This window comes from Ranitomeya variabilis, chromosome 2 (genome assembly GCF_051348905.1).
Source record: "Ranitomeya variabilis isolate aRanVar5 chromosome 2, aRanVar5.hap1, whole genome shotgun sequence".
NCBI lineage: Eukaryota > Metazoa > Chordata > Amphibia > Anura > Dendrobatidae > Ranitomeya > Ranitomeya variabilis.
The window spans coordinates 544,753,299-544,766,686 of record NC_135233.1 but is presented as its reverse complement, the minus strand read 5'-3'; the positions used below and the strand labels follow the sequence as shown (position 1 = coordinate 544,766,686).

Here is a 13,388-nt window from a genome sequence, read left to right as displayed (position 1 = left end):
TTCTCTGTCCACTGAATGCTGCTCGGTAGACACCAGGGACCATATATTGATAAACTCATTGGACCAAATTTGCGCCTTGATATAGGTATCTAAATGTGACCCTAAAGGGGGGACCCCGCAAAAAAGGCATCTTTGTATATGTCCGGGCGAGGGGGGGCCTGGATGGACCTGAAGGTTGTAGCAATTTCGGATTCACAAAAATTGTATTACTGCCCATACTCAAACTGTTCACTGTATCAGACAAGTTTGCAGTAATCCTGTCGCCGCCCCAAGCCCCAACATAGGGGTACTCACTGGTTTGCGTATTCGGCTCCGTAGGACTCTGCTCTTGTTGCTCGTGGTTCGTAGCACTTTGTTGTTCCTCGCGGGGCGCAGACCTGTGACGCGAAGATTCCTGCCTACGTGACTTGCCGGATGAACTATCCGATGAAGATGGAGAGTGCCATTGTGATGCCCTAGACTGCCGACTATGACGGCTGGATCTGGATCTGTGAGAACGTCACTTACTATTGTAACGCTCTCGTCGCCTAATCCGATGTCTACGGTAACCTTCTGAAGATGATGATGAAAAACTGCGCGCAGAGCAGTTACCCGCACTCTGTCTGCTGGCAAGAGTTGGGGTCCCAGCACCCTGTGTATGGGGACTAACACCGGTTGCCAACAACGATAATACCGCTGGGGAGTTCTGATGCTCTCCTGTTATTATTTGCGATGAAGCTGCCTGAACCCCAGGTATTTGTGTATGAGGTGTACTAAATATAACCGGATATAAGGGAAAAGGTGATTCCCCTCTAACTCCTAACTGGTTAGTGACATTCTGTTGCCCAGGTCCTGTAGACTCTTTAGCTGATAGTAAATGCTGTTGACCTGTTGCTAACACCTCCCACCCTCTTTCTGTATTATTGTTGACATCTCCAACTTGTTGTGGGATCGAGGGGTTAACACCTTGTGAAGCCACTGATACCATATCTGATGCCCCTGCCTCCTGAAAAGAGGAAGATGAGCCTTGAGCCCCCCCATATTAGCAGCCAATAACTGCTCTGACCTTGTTATATGTGGGGTTATGTGCTGCTGTCTACTCCCTCTGCTGGCGTCCACCGTCGTGGGGTGTATGATATTGCGGCTCACCGAGCCAGGCGTACCGCAACTTCCCCCATGCACCTGCCCGTCCCCCGTGGCCAAACTAATATGGTTGGCGCCTGCATGTGAGGAAGCACGCGCACTTGAACTGCACACGGTCCTTTTTGAAAGTATTGGCGGGCTCAGCCGCGCCGGCGGCCGGGTTGCTCTGCGAGGTCGCCGGCCGTCCGGCGGCATCGCCTGTGCCATGGCAGGGAAGAAGTCGCTCCCAGCTAACAAAGCCAATAGCCAAGCACTGCCTTCCATGCTAATCCTATCCCTCACCGCATCCTGAAGCGGGTCCATGTTGCCGGCTGCCCAACAGGTCCGGGTACTGAGCAGACCGGATGTTACAGCGGTCACCTGATGATCCACCTTCTGGGAAAGAAACGCCCCCTCGGGGGGCGTGGCCAACCAATTCCTGGCAGCGTCACTGCAATGGGAGACCGATGCCAGGCCAGGGAGAGGGCCCAGCAGTCAGGGGACAGCTGCATGGCCGCCGTGTCCCTCAAAGTTAAAGGGGCAGAATAATATTGCACGCCACACTTTTCAGTTTATGAATTTCCACAAAAATTTAAAATAACCAATAAATTTCATTCAAGTTCACAATTGTGTTCCACTTGTTGTTTATTCTTCACCAAAAATTTACATTTGGTATCTTTATGTTAGAAGCATGATATGTGGGAAAAGGTTGAAAAGTTCCAGGGGGCCAAATACTTTCGCAGGGCACTGTAGTTAGAAAAAGTATTTCTAAAGCCTGTTTATGATATGTAAATGAAGGTTATCACGCCCATATGAGCGCGACAACTTACAAGTGCTGGAGTCATTACTAGTGCTATACTCACCTCGCGCATGCACCAGCTTCTTCCCCTCGTATCATTGTCATCAATTTCAGATGCCAGCTGTATTATAGAGTAGTATCTTTATCTCGGATCTGAAGTAACTATGATTCCAACTGTTTAGCCCCTTTTAGATTCAGCAGTCGATACTGACCTGGACATTTAAAGCAACACCCCAGCATTTATTTTTTATGTTTTTAATGCTGGAATGGTGCTTTATCCCCTTAGTGACCAAGTCAGTTTTGACCTTAATGACCAAGCCAAATTTTATAATTCTGACCAGTGTCAATTTATGAGGTTATAACTCTAGAATGCTTCAACTTGTCCCACTGATTTTGAGATTGTTTTCTCGTGACATATTGTACTTCATGTTAGTGGTAAAATTTCTTCCATATGACTTGCGTTTATTTGTGAAAAAAATGGAAATTTAGCACCTGCTGCAATGTCCTCTTCCATATTTATAAGTTCTGTGTAACTTCACAATACCCTTTATTGGCAGCTTTCTGTGCACACTGTGCATGGGCAGAAAGCTGCCAATCAGTGGTGGTGGGTAGGGTATACAGAGCTCAGCATTTTGACAACTGGTATATCTGCTGCAAATAAAGGTGTGATTTTATCAAAATGATATCAAGCAGCCGAGTAAGTGACACCACTGGAATCAGTGTCTCTGCCCCTACTTTATGCAGCTCTCAGACTACATAGCAAAAACCTGGTGGGAGATTCTATTTAAATGCTGCACAGTGTAAAATATACACAACTGCAATCCAGCGGCCAGATTGTAACTGATGCTGCGGAATGAATGTAACGACAGGTTTCCTTTTAAATGCTCTCTTTTACAGGGAACACTGATCACCCATAAACACTTTTACAGTTATTTTTGTAACGTTTGCTCGCTACTACCCATGCTGTGTGCATTGCTGCCAGTGACAGACTTTTTGCCTACTTTGTCCTCAGATATATCAGTCACATTTGTGGAGAGGCCGTGTCCCACCGCTGATATATTAGGACTACCACGGATTGCTCACTGTTACGGATGCTGCTTTCTAGGTGATGGCTTGGGCTGGTAGTAATGCCAGGTGGCCCCTTCATCCATGAGGCTGTGGCCCTCCCTCGCCCATAGTTATGTGCACGGCCAGCCCTGGCGATTTGTGCGCCTCGTTACGTTATTTAAATTGCTGATATGTTGTGTACTGTCCTACAGTATTGGTTTTTTCCTCCTGTCAGTCTTTGTAGACTCCCTCTGGTTGTTACAAGAGGAGCTGTTCTCAGCAGCAGGTGCTGAGGGGAAGAGAGGGAGGAAGGGAGGGAGGAAGGGAGAGACTGGAGGAGAAGGGAGGGAGTAAAGAGAAGGGAGGGAGGGAGTGACAGAAAAGAGACACACAGGAGAGAAACAGGGGGAAAGGAGCGAGAGACAGAGGGGAAGCAGCCAACGAGAGGCGACAGAGAGCCGTCTCCCCATTATACTGGACGTTACACAGGTAAGACCAGTTCTACTGGGAATATGTGTGATTGGACTGGGGCATTCTGGTTCGGCAGCATCAAGTAGTGCCATTCAGTGTTTGCTCCAACTCTACCCTCTTTTCTTTCCTAACCCATGCTTCTTATGTATGGTAGATGCCTTCTATAGCAGACACTCTTCTTAAGGCTAAAGCCGCCCACCCTTCACTGCATACAGCTACATTACCGCCATAAGATTAGCATACGGTTCCTATAAGATTAGTAGATGATTTCCCCAGCAAAGCCTCATGGATAACTCTCTGTATATGATTATAAGGTACTGTCTATAATTATATGATATGCCAACCCATGCATTACGAGGGTCTGCGTCTTGTGTTAGGAGATTCAGTGCTTTGATCTACTCAGAGATGTGATTTGGAGAGGAGAGACAGATGGTGAACAAGGATCTGCCTAGGAACATGAAGCTAGAAATGAAAAAATACCCCAGAGGCCATAAACATTCATTGTGTGAGGAAGCATTGTAGTTTTATGATCTTCGGGCTCCATGGCTTCCTACCTATTGGATGGTAAATGATCCACATGTAATTCCGAGAAACCATCCCCAATGATGAACCCAACAGCTCACACTCTAGTTACCCGGTGCTCTCTACGTAACAGTGTTGTGTTTTATACCTTGGCTGTTCTGGTAATTTACAATACTGACTGCATCTCCACCAGTCTGTGTATGTTGATTCCATCATTCCATCATCCCCACTTTCATCTTCATTCATGTTTCCTAAAATTGGGAGCTCTGAGGTCAGTTTCTTCGGGTTTTGGTCTTTCGGTAGGGAGGAGGATGGGAGTGGCGGAGTGGCTCTTGCTCTCGAATGCTTGAGGTCTGATGCAGATGGCTACTGATCTCTAAATAATATGGATATGTCCATGAAAAAGGACCTCCTTACCCCATAGAATGTTCTACATCGATATTTCATACAAGAGAAAATATAAAACAAGAATCAGGATTTTCAGGAGGAGGCATGGTTCTGTAAGAACAGGTGTTTGGTGAAGCAATGCTGGATCTTCTAGTGACGTTGTGCCTGAAATGATGCCTTCAGAATAATCATACAGGTGTCAGTGTTTGCCGAGCATCACATTAGCAACTTTACTGGAAGGTATTAAACTTGACTTATTTCTAAAAGTAAAAATCTGAGGTGAAAAAGTGAGGCAGTGTGCCAAGAAACTTCAGTCTACTGTCTTGTTACTGGCTGTGTGAAGTTTTATGTCGGTGTCTTCTCCTGACGTCATTCACTTGTGTCCTGAATATATTTTCTCTGCTTTCTTATGACCAGTAATGCACACCCTAATGTCTCATAGTCTTTTTTTAAGCGTTTATAAAAGAAGAAATTTGGGCTTCTGTAGAGATGCGCTCATAACTACGTTTTTTATATGAAGCCAACCATGCTTTCATGTGTGCTCCTAGAAGTAATCCGAGCACATTCCCAGCCAGCAAGATGCCAGAGACTGACTAAATAAAGTGCTTTCAGGTGATAACTTCCATTGAGGGTGGGTGAGGTGGATACTGTAACTCTGGAGGACATCGACATAACCCTGCAGAAAGCTGCGAACTGATGATGGACAGCAAATTGCAGTACCGGACTTTTATTTTCATATATTTCAAAGGTAAAGAATAAGGCCTGGTTTCCATTTATCCCACAAGTTGTTCTTTCCCTAAACAATGCTTGTAAAAGTATGGAGGACAACTGACGGCAGAAGAAATCTCATTGTTTTCTATGAGAGCGTTTCTGGCACTCGGCCTATTGGTTATTGGGCCAAATTGGTGGTGGACCTGGATCAAAACACTTTGCACACTGAAATCTTGACTCATTAAGAGTCTTGATGAAGGGGTGTGTTGGGTTCAGAGGTCCTGCATTCAGTCTTAATGAATTAGACGCATCTTAGAAGTGGCATTCACCTTTGTGCGCCTCACCGCAGATCTCTAATGTTTCTAAGATAAGGTATGCCATAGTGCACCATGAATCAGATGAGAGGACATTGCCACGCCCTGCTCAGTCTTAGCTTTGCTCATTTTGGCGGAGCTGCTTGAAGCCAGAGTAAAAAAAAAGTCACAAAAAATGTGAACTTTTCAAAATGTTTTAAGCCAGATCATAAACACTTTGTTGATTCAACCACAGAGATTTTTTTTAATCCAGTTAAACATGAAAGGTTTCAAAGTGGAAGGTAACCCCTTTAGGGACTAACATTGATGACTACTGTAAGAAAGTAAATTTTACAAATGGGAATATCCCTTTAAAGAAGGCCTGTCAAGTGTGCAAAAAATGTAATTAATATTAATTAAATACCTTGTAAAATCCACTAACTCCCCAGATTCTGCTGCTTTTTTCCCATTTTGTACTCCAATGCAGAGATATTCATATTTGTTGCTATTGGAGGGCATCATGCGAAATCTCTGCTTGCTGCCAAACTGATTGTTTCTTTAAAGCCTTCTCTGGGGGTGTGCGCTTTCATTTTACCTTCCCTGACATTGCACATCACAGCTCAGTGGGGTCTGAGACTGTTGGCCTGCTATATCAACTGATGACGTACGATTAATAGCATGTTAGAGGGAGGGGTGAAAATGCACACCCCCAGAGAGAACTCTAAAAAACCTCACAGTTGGTCTGCAAGCAGAGATTTCACATAGTGCCTCCAAAAGCAATAAATGTGAATATCTCTGCAATAGAGTGATATAAAGCAAAACTGAAAAAAGCAGCGGAATCAGGAGAGCAGAAGGATTTTTACATGTAATTGAAATCAGTTTTTGCATGCAAGTGAGAGGTCAATGTATATTATATTATAAAAATGGACACAAGTAGGAGTAGTGAACCCTGCTATGAATGAGTTTTTCATCTAAGAGGAAAGGAATACAAAATTCAATTTGTACTGGAGGCAGTTTTAACTTAATACACGAAGAAGCTATGATATGGATGAGTGAAGATGGATGATGCTTTGATTTATTGTTTAAGCAGTTTAGTATAAGTCTAGACAGAGAAATAACAAATTCAGAAGACATTAGGCAGAAGTGCTGGAGCAATAGTAGGACAGAGGAGCAGAGAAATCAGTTAGGGGAGTATTTGTGAATGGAATCTGACATGTGTGCGAGATGAAAGGATTGGATGACAAAATTATAAGGCTTTAATTCTCGCGCTAATTGGAGCAGACCGGCAGGGAGTAAGAAGGGTGGTTGGTGCTTACAGTAGATTTCAAGGTGATTTAGATGACTGTGAGTCTAGATAAACTAAGCTGTTAAGAGGATATTGCAGCAGTCAAGATGAGGTGAGAAAGAAATGAAAAACTAGAATTTTGCTGAGTCTTGACCAAGAAGAGTTTATATCTTTAGTATTCTGAATATGTGATTCAAGAAAAGCACATCCAGCCCATGAATGGCAGCGCTTCCCAGGACTCGCATCCAAAGATGATATTTTATATTTTTTATTTCATAACTTAAAATAGAAGAGATACAACGCATTTCGGATACAGTGTATATCCTTCTTCAGGTATCATAAAAACACAATACAAATCCTACTAGTATAAAATTCAATTACACTTATATATAGTATCAAACCTTTTATCCCAGCCTCAGAAACTTGATTTGGGGTGTGGACCAAGTTCAGAAACACACCCACTGATTGATACAGCCTTGTTAGCATTGATGCAAGACGTGTCTCCACTTCCATAGGCATGGAGCACATATTCATTACCTTAATGAGTGGTACCATGTGACCACTTAGCACAGGAGAGGAGAGCCGCCGGACAACAGAGATGCAGGGATGAAGATGTCAGCTTGAGGAGGGTGAGTATGGTGGGGAGGGGGGTGCAATGTGAGCTATGCATACAACCAGGGGAAGGAGAGAGCCGATCCATTGGGGACGGGGAGCTGAGCAATGCAGGACCGGGGGAGCTGAGCAATTCAGGAATGGGGGAGCTGAGCAACGTGAGACCGGGGGAGCTGAGCAATGCGGTAATGGGGGAGCTAAGCAACGTGAGACCGGGGGAGCTGAGCAATGCAGGAATGGGGGAACTGAGCATTGCAGGACCGGGGGAGCCATGCATACAACAGGGGGAGCCACACATACCAGGACAGGACAGGGAAAGCCACATACCAGGACAGGACGGGGGAGCCACATACCAGGACAGGGGGAGCCACATACCAGGACAGGGGGAGCCACATACCAGGACAGGACAGGGGGAGCCATATATAGCAGGACAGGGATGAGGGGGACAATGCATACCCGGCTTATACTCGAGTCAATAAGTTTACCCAGTTTTCCATGGCAAAAGTAAGTGTCTCGGCTTATACTCTGATCGGCTTATACTCAAATATATATGGTATGTGGGTAATTTAACCAAACAAAAGAAAACATTACACAGACATTTAGCCAGAAGGCTGAAAACCTTGTGCTGTACAGCGTGGCAACCAAACAATCTGTACCTACTATACTTTCTATAAATCTACTTACTGTCATGCCTATATAAACAGGCTGCCCCTTACCTTTTTACACCATGGAGACTGGATTAATTATATGAGTGTAATGTACGGGCTCACCTGCAGTTCAGCACAGCAGTTTACAATCTTACAAACAATTACTCCTATCCCCCAACCAAATATACCTCTCCCGTCCCGATGTGACCTCAATGAACTCATAGGAATAGTCTGTCCATAATTATATTGAAAATACCCCAAAAGTTAAGCATCTGTATCAGCGAAATAGTCATGAACAAAGTCTATTGGAGTTGAACAACTGTCCCGTACTATAATGTTCCACAGAAACTCTCCTGAAACAGTTTGGTCTGGAGTCCATTGCATGCCATCTTAGTCCTAGGTGTGGATTAGGTTTCTCAGTTATGAAAGAAACAGGAAATGTGACAACAAATCTGAAAGTTCTGGATGCTGATTTTGACAATAATTGTGGCCTAAACAGTCAATATGCCTAACTAATTAACGACACGCTTTATCTTAGCCTTACGTCTCTTTGCAGCGTTCCTGGCTGAAATCTGGACAGGTTCTGGTCATGGATAAGATCAGCTCTAATCTGCAGCTGCTCTGGTCTCGGTGAGGTGCTTCCACAAGAGGATGTTGTTGCATTCCTCTCCAATGCATCCTCTCCCTGTTCACATTAGCTGCAGACTGCCATCAAGATGGCCGCACTTCCTCTTCCTACATTTCACATCAGTCACATTGTAGTCCCACCTCTGACATTTCACAAGCTTCTCACAGTCTTTCAGCAATGCTTAGGCAACAGCAACATCTTGTGGCCAGATAATAACATTACTGTAGAGAAGCAAATCTATTTACAACAGGTGCAGTGTTGTTATATTGGGGTGGATACAGGTATACACAATTATACCACTCTGGTGAGCCGACACACATGTCACATGTCTGTACCTCATGCTGAATTCAGATTACTGAGCAAAAACCTACACACAGATTCCATTTCTCAGACCTTGTTATTATTGCATTATTATTACAATTTCTGACAGCGGCATTTAACTAGCACTTACCGGAAGCACATCGTAAATCCCGCCCATCGGTGACCCTGTCACATGATCGTGGGTCACCAATAGGTCTGCATGAGTACCAGAGATCTCCAAACTAGGGAAATTAGTGGCTAACATCCGCGCTGCTGAACAAATGAAAATCCGGACATATTGATGCAAAGGAATTGTGGCTTTATTCTACATATTTCGAAGTCTCTGCATAACTTCTTTCTCAGGAATGCCACATGTACAGCACAGACCAAAAGTTTGGACACACCTTCTCATTTAAAGATTTTTCTGTATTTTTATGACTATGAAAATTGTACATTCACACTGAAGGCATCAAAACTATGAATTATATTCTAGGTTCTTTAAAGTAGCCACCTTTTGCTTTGATGGCTGCTTTGCACACTCTTGGCATTCTCTTGATGAGTTTCAAGAGGTAGTCACCGGGAATGGTCTTCCAACAATCTTGAAGGAGTTCCCAGAGATGCTTAGCACTTGTTGACCCTTTTGCCTTCACTCTGCGGTCCAGCTCACCCCAAACCATCTCGATTGGATTCAGGTCTGGTGACTGTGGAGTCCAGGTCATCTGGGGTAGCACCCCATCACTCTTCTTCTTGATCAAAAAGCCCTTACACAGCCTGGAGGTGTGTTTGAGCTCATTGTCCTGTTGAAAAATAAATGATGGTCCAACTAAATGCAAACCGGATGGAATAGCATGCCGCTGCAAGATGCTGTGGTAGCCATGCTGGTTCAGTATGCCTTCGATTTTGAATAAATCCCCAACAGTGTCACCAGCAAAGCACCCCCACACCATCACATCTCCTCCTCCATGCTTCACAGTGGGAACTAGGCATGTAGAGTCCATCGGTTCACCTTTTCTACATCGCACAAAGACACGGTGGTTGGAGCCAAAGATCTCAAATTTGGACTCATCAGACCAAAGCACAGATTTCCACTGGTCTAATGTCCATTCCTTGTGTTCTTTAGCCCAAACAAGTCTCTTCTGCTTGCTGCCTGTCCTTAGCAGTGGTTTCCTAGTAGCTATTTTACCATGAAGGCCTGCTGCACAAAGTCTCCTTTTAACTGTTGTTGTAGAGATGTGTCTGCTGCTAGAACTCTGTGTGACATTGACCTGGTCTCCAATCTGAGCTGCTGTTAACCTGCGATTTCTGAGGCTGGTGACTTGATTAAACCTATCCTCAGAAGGAGGGGTGACTCTTGGTCTTCCTTTCCTGGGGTGGTCCTCATGTGAGCCAGTTTCTTTGTAGCACTTGATGGTTTTTAACATTGACATTGAGGACACTTGCAAAGTTTTCCCATTTTTTCAGACTGACTGACCTTCATTTCTTAAAGTAATGATGGTCACTCATTTTTCTTTACTTAGCTGCTTTTTTCTTGCCATAATACAAATTCTAACAGTCTATTCAGTAGGACTATCAGCTGTGTATCCACCAGACTTCTGCACAACACAACTGATGGTCCCAACACCATTTATAAGGCAAGAAATCCCACTTATTAAACCTGACAGGGCACACCTGTGAAGTGAAAACCATTCCCGGTGTCTACCTCTTGAAGCTCATGAAGAGAATGCCAAGAGTGTGCAAACCAGTCATAAAAGCAAAAGGTGGCTACTTTGAAGAATCTAGAATATAAGACATAATTTCAGTTGTTTCACACTTTTTTGTTAAGTACATAATTGTTATGGTTCTGGTGGTAAGAACACATGAACTGACCTGATAGGTAAACCAAAACATATGACAAGCTCTGGGGATGTGGGAACTTTACTGACCGCAATCCTGATCCTATCAACACACACTATAGGCAGCCGTGGAGCGTTCCTAACTCGGCCTAGACGCCTCTGCACAGCCTGAGAAACTAGCTTCCCCTAGAGAGAAACAAAGCCTCACTTGCCTCAGAGAAATTTTCCCCAAAGTGAGAGCAGCCCCCACAAATAATGACGGTGAGTTAAGAGGAAAACACAAACATAGAAATGAAAATAGGTTTTAGCAAATGAGGCCCGCTAATAACTAAATAGTCAGAGGATAGCAAGGAATCTGTGTGGTCAGTATAAAATACTACAAAAATTATCCACGCAGAGAATACAAAAAGACCCCCACACCGACTCACGATGTGAGGGGCGCAACTCCGCACCCCAGAGCTTCCAGCTAGTAATCAAATAGCATATAAGCAAGCTGGACTGAACTCATCATATACTGAGAAACATTTTCAAATAGCAATGAGCAAAAATAGACTAGCATGAACTTAGCTTCTCCACGAGGAGACAGGTCACAAGGGAAGTCCCAGAGAGATCTGAACCAGTACTGAATACAACGACAGCAGGCAACAAGTAAAGGTCCAGGTGGAGTTAAATAGGCAGCAAGCCTAGCAGGAAATGAGGCAGCTGGAGTCCAGCTACAGACCAGCCGTAACACTAAAAGCCACCAGAGGGAGCCCAAGAACAGAACTCACAAAGTACCACTCATGACCACAGGAGGGAGCCCGAGAACGGAATTCACAACACATAATTCCACATGTGTTAATTCATAGTTTTGATGCCTTCACTGTGAATGTACAATTTTCATAGTCATGAAAATACAGAAAAATCTTTAAATGAGAAGGTGTGTCCAAACTTTTGGTCTGTACTGTATGCAACACATAAATACATGTGGTATTCCTGAGGAAAAAGTCATACAGAGACTTAGAAATGCGTAAATGTATACATGTGGTATTCCTGAGGAAGAAGTCATACAGAGACTTCGAAACGCGTAGAATAAAGCCACAATTCCTTTGCATCAATACGTCCGGATTTTTGTTTGTTCAGCAGCTACGATGTTAAGTAATTTCTCTCGTTTGGTTCCAGATATGGTCAATGCCTGAATCGTGGATCTGCGGCAGCTGACGATTATATGCCCTTTCAAAGGGGCACTAGGTGAGCTGTTTTCTGATTAACAGATTCTGAAATTGTTGGCTAAGAACCTATGTGCGCTTCTTCTCTCCTAAAGTTTCTTTGTTTTATACCAGAGATCTCCAGCAGACCTCTATGGTTATCATAGCCAGATTGCTATGAGCACCGCCCGGTGGTCGGTGCTCATAGCAAGTGAACATTTCAGCTACACACAGGCGATCTGATCATTGCCTGTGTGTGTGGCACCCCAGGAGTCCAGTTGCCACAATGGCATTGCCTCCCTCACATGGGGTGATGCCATGCCTGGAAGCAAGAATCCCTTTAGCCGGTAATACTGGCATACAACACTTTTCCTGACTCCAGACCAGAGGGGGAGCTCTAAACCCCATTTCAGGGGAATTTCCCTGAAAAATTCTGGTCTGGAGGCAGGGTTAGTCAGTAAGTCAGTGCTAGTCTTAGGAGGAGGAAGCAAGTGAGGAGAACCTGGGGATAGGAGCTGTGACTGAGCTCACCCCAGGTCTGAGCACCAAGGACCGGACACTGGAGTCCGTGGTTGTTTGGGAACTGCAGGCCCAGCAACTAAAACCAGAGGACCGGAGATTGCAGGCCTCCTGGTCCCATCTGACACCTGAAGGCACAGGGGGATACCAGAGGCCGGAGTCACCACGAGGGAGTGACACCTGGAAAAGGCTCAAACTGCCAGCCATGCGGGTAGTGTTCCATTTTATGGACAGACAGTAAGAGGGACTTGAATAGAGCATAAAGCATCAGGAACCCAGAGAACAGTGCAGCAGGGAGGCTTCCAACCCCACCTGGCTAGAGTAATTCTGAATTGCTTCCAGGCTGCCTGGATCTCCAATACCACCTGATACCTGTGCTCTGGACTGCACCTTTGCCCAGGAATTAAAGGTAAAGAAAACTGCAGCCCTTGTGTCATCTACTCCTTTTTCTGCACCCCCAGTCCTGTACCCCAACATCTACCAAGCCCCTTTACAAAATTGTACCGGTAACCCTGGGGTCCTGCTCCACCTGTGGGGAGCAGATCCATCCCAGCTGCATTACCATCTGCCCCAGCGGTCCCTTGAGGCAGCGTTGGCTATCTATAGCCGAACACCACAGGTTGCATCACGAACAATCCCCCCCAAACATTCCCTCATCCCTTTTAATTGATAGCTCAGGTCCACGGACCGGGTCACTACTGCCGTGACCACCACTTTAGAAACTGTGTCGGGCCCGGTACCGAGTATCTCACGGCCCTAGCGGGTTTTGCATGTGTAGCAGAGGAGATCAAAGTACTGCAGCTTTTAGGCTCCCATGGAGACTATTAAAGCGTGCAAAAAGTAAAGATAAATTTAAAAAAATAAAGAAAATAAAAGTTCATATCATCCCCCTTTCGTCCCATAAAAAAAAAAAAAATTACAAAAAAATCAAATATGCACATTTTTGGTGTTGCCGCATTCAGAATCACCCAATCTATCAATATAAAATAGAATTAACCCGATCGGTTAGTGGTGTAACGAGAAAAAAAATAAAAATGCCAGAATTAA

General features: G+C 44.7%; 1 protein-coding gene across 6 annotated transcripts in view; it reads left to right on the top strand.

Moving 5' to 3' along the window:
- Window positions 1–3,274: 3,274 nt before the first annotated feature.
- SMPD3 (sphingomyelin phosphodiesterase 3) overlaps window positions 3,275–13,388 on the top strand; it is a 567,374-nt gene continuing 557,260 nt past the window's right edge. For 2 of the 6 annotated variants that reach the window (XM_077288170.1, XM_077288167.1), the window contains exon 1: window positions 3,302–3,436. The gene's annotated coding sequence lies outside the window, so the exon portion shown is untranslated. Of the gene's footprint in view, window positions 3,437–13,388 lie in introns of all 6 variants that reach the window. The other 4 variants (XM_077288168.1, XM_077288172.1, XM_077288166.1 and 1 more) reach the window with 4 other exon arrangements.